General features: G+C 29.9%; 1 long non-coding RNA gene across 4 annotated transcripts; it reads right to left on the bottom strand.

The window, feature by feature from the left end:
* Nucleotides 1–1300: 1300 nt before the first annotated feature.
* Nucleotides 1301–3695, bottom strand: LOC136202777 (uncharacterized). Of its 4 annotated transcripts, none has more exons than XR_010674578.1 (7): nucleotides 3409–3695; nucleotides 3235–3312; nucleotides 2781–2851; nucleotides 2440–2588; nucleotides 2043–2092; nucleotides 1769–1961; nucleotides 1301–1621 (listed from the first exon to the last, which is right to left on the bottom strand). It is a non-coding gene; the product is annotated as an uncharacterized lncRNA (long non-coding RNA). The 4 variants fall into 4 exon arrangements; XR_010674592.1 differs by having other exon boundaries at nucleotides 2043–2083; XR_010674576.1 differs by having other exon boundaries at nucleotides 1769–2092.
* Between the last annotated feature and the right edge of the window lie 2617 nt (nucleotides 3696–6312).

The raw sequence follows: 6312 nt of genomic DNA, 5'->3' as shown, positions 1-6312 counted from the left end.
GAAGATTAAGTAAATTTTTTAGTATTTTTTCTCCTTTTTCATATTTCTCATGTTTTTCTCATTTTTCTCCTTTTCACATTTTCTTTTTACGTTTTTCACCTTTTTGGTTGATTTTCATTGTGTAAAAAAATTCTTACCTAATCAAATATAGGTATTATTATAGAAATTATATTCCATCGAGTTTTTTAAAATTTACATCTAGAAGGTGTCCTCGATCTGGAATATTTCTTTATGGGGGAAAGGCTGAACAGATTCAAAGCATCACATTCCATAATCCAGAATCATTAATTAACATTCCTTTGAGTCTGAGGATTACTTATACCTATTAATACCTATGTGATGAACAAGTGACAAGGATAAATCCATCCATCCTGTTATCTCAAGTCGGGTCCCCAATCCTAATGAACTCCTTCACTGGATCTATGTAACTGTCCAGATATCTGCATATCTGAAGCTTGTGAGATTAGCTCTCTGTCTCGACAGAAAACATTGTTACATGCAAGTCTCTACAATATTATGTCAATCCTTATTCAAAACATATTACTTGACTTTGGGTGGTTTTAAGTTTATTAGTTGATTATAATGTTTTGTCTCACTTCATGCTTGTATGAACACTTTATAATCACTTTAAATAAACTTGGGGATTTCCTTTTATTAGACTTAGTTAGTTCTTAAAAGTTATTGCCTTTATACAGTTTGATGAAGGCCTAATGCTTCCCCAGCCCCCTTAACTTATCCAAATTGGTCATTTTACCCCCTCAACTCCTCGAATGTCCTATCACTACAAAAAAAGGGCCTATTACGACGCTAAAATTTATGGTTTAACGACGCTTTACGGAGTCCCTAAACACTTACCCACGTTTTTAAAAGCGTCGTCGCAAGCGTCATTAAATCGCGTATCGTTAATTTTAACGACGCATAAAACCTTGTGTGGGTAAATTCAATCCAACGACATATCACGTATAAGCATCGTCATGCTTCCAACGCTTATATTTTTTGCGTCATGATTTTTTATATCATTTATTTTAAATTTTTTAAATTTTCACTACGTTTAATAAAGCATCGCAAAGTTAAGAACATATAATTTTTGTTGTGTCGTTCCATAATATTTTTTTCACCGTTCTGTATCACTACGGATAATCTGACAGTGTATACTCAGTATAGACAGATATTTCTGACTACTTTTCTCCTTCTGGAAGTTATTTTCCAACCAAATTATCCATATTGATTACACTTCCCAACAAAATTAAATTATTTTAGTTTTATTAATTGAAGGAAACACATATATAACACAATAATATAACAAAGCACAACAAAACTTTATTGATCAAATATGTCATTGTCATTTAGTAACATAGAACTCTCTGTTTTTCTAAAAACAAAAGTAAGGAATAAGCTTTACACATATTGAAGATGAAGACAAAAAATCTAGGCTATAAAAACTTGCCAGTGAACCAACAAGGCCACCCAAGTTTCTAAATTCCTATCAGTATTTCACTTTACTATCTTCATAAAATCCATCCACGGTGTCAAATACAATTTTCTTACTTCACTCCAACTCTTGACAAGCTGTTCTGAATACTTCAATAATAATTCTCAGTTTCCAGGATTGTAACAATAACTGCAAGTATTAGAAAAAAAAATTAAGCATTTAGCATTGTGTTCAACTTGATGGCACATAGAGGTACTATATTAAACATAACCAACTATATATTTTCCTTTCGTAATAAATAATGGCTAAGTAATTTCACACTGGAATATAGCTCACCTAGCGTTCTTGGCTTATGCATCAACCGTTAAATGATATCTCACCCAGATTTCCTTTGACAAACCATATAAAACAGAACAAGTTAAATCGACAATTTTAATAAACTGCAGAAAGAAGCATTATTGTCACCCAAGTTGCATCCCTGCAGGCATTCTAGGCCAATTACTTGAGAATGATAAGTAAAAGGATTCACCTGAGAAAACATGACATTAGGCTTTCATTGATGAACATATGCAGTAATAAAATTTGAGGAATAGAAAGAGATAAATTCTACCAGAGAATAACTTGATGGTTGAGAAGAAAATTGTTCAGAACCTGCAAACACTTCAAATAAAAGAACTGAAATCAGTTCGAATTCGCAGCAAAGATAGTGATATTATCCAAAATCCCCTGATCCTACCTAAAGTATCATGCACGATATGAAGATAAGGTAGTAGAAAGTCCAACTTCAGAATATATTATGAAGCAATATCAAATTGTCCATATAAGAGTATTTTCCATTCAATAACACCCATACTTAAAGGACATATCACCATCTAGAATTCGTCACCCAAATTTCATTTATCAACTCCCTTCCTATTAAGGGTGACGTTATCTTACAAAACAATGCCAATAGGAAGGAATCATTTCATAATAACTAAACTCTATCCTTTAACATTCTGAATCTTTACCTATTAGATGTTGCTTCCTTTAGAGCTTTGAGGCATGAAAGCACAAAAGCTCCATATGCAAACAGACTTGGTCTTAAACCACCACTCTTAAGCAAGTGCACATATCCCACATTGAGCTCAATTGTGTCAAAACCAATGATTCTACATTCCTGCCACATATTAGAGTTATTAGATTTAATTAAGGAGTAAGAAAATTGTTAATAAAAGGCATGATATCATTGATGAGTCAAGGACATAATGATGTATTCAGGGATAAAGCAAACCAGATGCATTAGTATTTTCATAATAGAAGTAGCTGCTGAATTGGTTTAGAATTTGCATGAGAGAAAAAGTATATTTACCTCTAGAAAATGATGGACATCAATTGGAGGCTTTTGCGTTCTATATATGAGCTATAAATCAGATTGAATATCTGAAAAACAAAAAGAGAATAAATGTAAAATTTATTTGCTATTTTCCATTGAAAATTTAGTAAAAGTACAACAAACCAATGGATGATCAGCTGCAAAAGGAACTAGTAAGAATTCTTAAGAGATACAAAAACTAGATTATTATTAAGTAATTATATTAAGACAATATAAATACATTTACTTAACTAATAATGTTGATAAAAAAGAAGATATGCATTTAGACATTCAAAAGTTGTTCCTCTAACCGTATACCTCTCTTTCAATTGAATCTCTTGACTCAAATTTCTACTTAATATACTTATGAAAAGAAACCCTTATGTAGTTGATAATAGATGAGAATCGGTAGAATCATAAAATTGATTGTATAACACAATGAATAGATTACCTTCAATGGCCAAGGAGACACCACCGACTACTGGAAGAAGAGGAGGAGATCTTGTGAATTGAAAACCCCAAAAGTGATCTAATCAGTCAAAGTGTTGTGACAGTTTCAAAATCTATGAGTTTTTATTAACCGGAACTAGGGTGTCAACAAAGATAGAAAGTAGAGAAAACTAACCTTGAACGAAAATCTAACTTCCCCATCTGAGATTGAGTAGTGAGAGGGACAGAGAAGCCGATTGAAATTACACAGTAGAAAATTTATCTCATAATCCACCATGGGAGAGGAAACAACTAGATTTCAACGAGAAGACTCAAACTACTATTTTGATGAACGAAATCGAGAGAGAGGAAGGAAGGGCGGCCAGATCTTGAGGGTGGGTTGAACAGTGAGAGAGAGACATGAGAGAGTGGGACGGTGAGGCAGGGTTTGTGGGTTTATGAATTTCTTATCGGTTGGATCTAAATAAAAAAGGCGGAATTTTCATTTTATTCCAGCGGGTTACTATGTATTTTTTATTTTACTTTTTTAGAATGCCAAACATTTAAAAGCATTATTAAGAAATTAAAAAAGCACAAAAATAAAAGAAAAGTATGTTTAAATTTTGAAATATAGAAAAAATGTTTTTAAATTAAAAAACATCTAGACACATTTTATTTATGAAATTTTTAAACGTTTTTAACTTGAAAAAATATCAATATTTTTTCTAATGTGTAGTTAAATTTTTGAAAATGCTAATAAAAAAACTAAAATCATAATTAAGTAATTATATTAAGACAATATAAATAACAGAGCATGGTTAAACTTTTATATATATATAGAGACAAAGAAAGTGTATTCAAATTGAAAATACAGGAATTTATTTCATCAATGAAAATCTAAAATGTTTTTAACTTTAATGCAAATATTGGCATTTCTTTTCAAGTGTGTAGTTGAATTTTTTAAAACTTCCAAAAAAAAAAATTTGAAGCGTCGAAAAGTGATTTTAAAAGGCGACACAAACTAAAAAGCATTGTTAAACTTTTAAATACGGGGATAAAATTAAAAAATATTCAAATAAAAAAATATAACGACACTTTTGCACGATATAAATTCTAAACCGTCTTTAAAAGTGTCGATGCTTTTTAAAAACATAGTTAATTTTTTCAAAATGCCGTCAAATAATAAAAAACGTCGTTACATGACAGTAAATGTAACATTCGTGTCTAAAATTTAATTTTTATACTCAATATTAGATCGTGTTATATTTTGACTTATTAATTAACCAATTGGATATGAAAAATATATTATCGAAGTTAATTTAATGTCTCTAAGTATAAATTAAAAAGTTAGAAGTAAATTTTAAAAGAATTATAAATTAAAAGGAGTAAACTGCATATTTTCTAATTAAACTATATATATATACATCTACATGGTTATTACCTTGTTTTGTTTGAATTAATTAAAAAAACGTAAATATGATGCATATAATTATATAATTTTCATTTTTATTAGAAATAATTAAATGGGATTATAAAAAGATAAAAATAAATAAATAATTAAGTTGGACCATTTATTCATTACTTTATTTTATATTATTAAAGTGGTATTTTTAGCTTATCAAAATGATGTATTAGAAAAAGAAAAAGAAGACACTTGGTGAGGTGTCAATGATTTAGATATTCTACTAATCGTTGGTTGGCGCAGTGGTAGCATGGGGCTGCGGTTGGTAGGGCGGTCTCGGGATCGATCCCCACAACGGCGATTGGGAGGGGTTTAAATACCGTAATCCTTGGACCCACCCCGAATCCGGATTAGTCGGCCAATGTGGTTCGGAGTACCGGATGGTTTAACCAAAATGATTTAGATATTCTTAATAGTGATGTGTCAATTATTTAGGTAGTATATCTATATATATATATAAATACACATTGTTAACCATATTTGAAAGGAGGGAATGAATTAATTTTGCCCCTTCAACATGTCATATATAAGGAGGAAGGTTATATATATAAAAGGGAAAAAAAGGGAAAAAAAAGGGATACATAAATATTTAAAGAAAACGAGGGAGGTTTTGGGAAAAACGTTTTTGGTTGTCGGTGATTAATTTTCGGTAATCGACGACGAGTTTTGGGTTAGCTGACGATGATGTTTATGGATTAGCTATCAACGGATCACATCGACGAGTTTTCGGTGACCGACGATGACATTTCGGTAACGAAATTTTATACCTAAATTATTTTTAAAAATATTATCGGTATTGATTTTAAGTTAGTTTGATTTCGATGGTTTTGTCAAATTTTAATAGATTTACGGTTAATGATTTAGCGTCTATCAGTTACTAATAAAATATAAATTTTAAACTAGTTGTCCTTTAGATTTATTGAAGTAAAATTTCGTATTAAGACTTTTAGTCGTGTAACGAGTTTAAACGTATAATAGGTCCAAAATAATGAAGTCGGGTTTAGAATTAATATCTCAGCGGCCGAAAATAATCCAATAAGAATATTTCGAATTCTAAATTTTATTTAAGTAACTTTAATAGTTAAAATTAAATACCTTGAAAATAGAAGGACTAATACTGATATTTTTCAAGTAGAGTCGGTATAGAGTCGAATATCAAATTTGTACAAAAATTTGAATATAAAATTAGTACAAATAGACCTATGACAATATAACGAGTCTAACGGTATATTCAGTTAAAATAACTATACCGGTTTGATGTCACGCGTAACTATTTCGATTACAGATAAAAATGAGTCTTATAAAAGTAATTGGTTTATAATTTAGTTTAAAATTATTTATATAATGTTTGAGTTATTTTGAATACGTTTGATTAACTTGTTTAAACTATATTGTTCAAAATATTTATTTATCTTTAATTATTTAAAGAATAATTATTATTATTGTGGTACTTTGAAAATTGGATTGATAAAATGAATTGGACTATTTTATGCGAATTGTTTTTTGATTTGGATTGAGAAAGCTGTTACGGTTGTTATTGTTATTATTTCTGTGATTTGGATTGAAGTTCAAATATGATTTTATGTTGCGATATTTTGAACGATAGATAAAAATGGTTTTGTCCATCTAGGATTGCCC

This window comes from Euphorbia lathyris, chromosome 1 (assembly GCF_963576675.1).
Source record: "Euphorbia lathyris chromosome 1, ddEupLath1.1, whole genome shotgun sequence".
In the NCBI taxonomy this organism is placed as follows: Eukaryota; Viridiplantae; Streptophyta; class Magnoliopsida; order Malpighiales; family Euphorbiaceae; genus Euphorbia; species Euphorbia lathyris.
The sequence above is the reverse complement of the archived record's forward strand: the minus strand, read 5'-3'. Positions and strand labels throughout refer to the sequence as shown.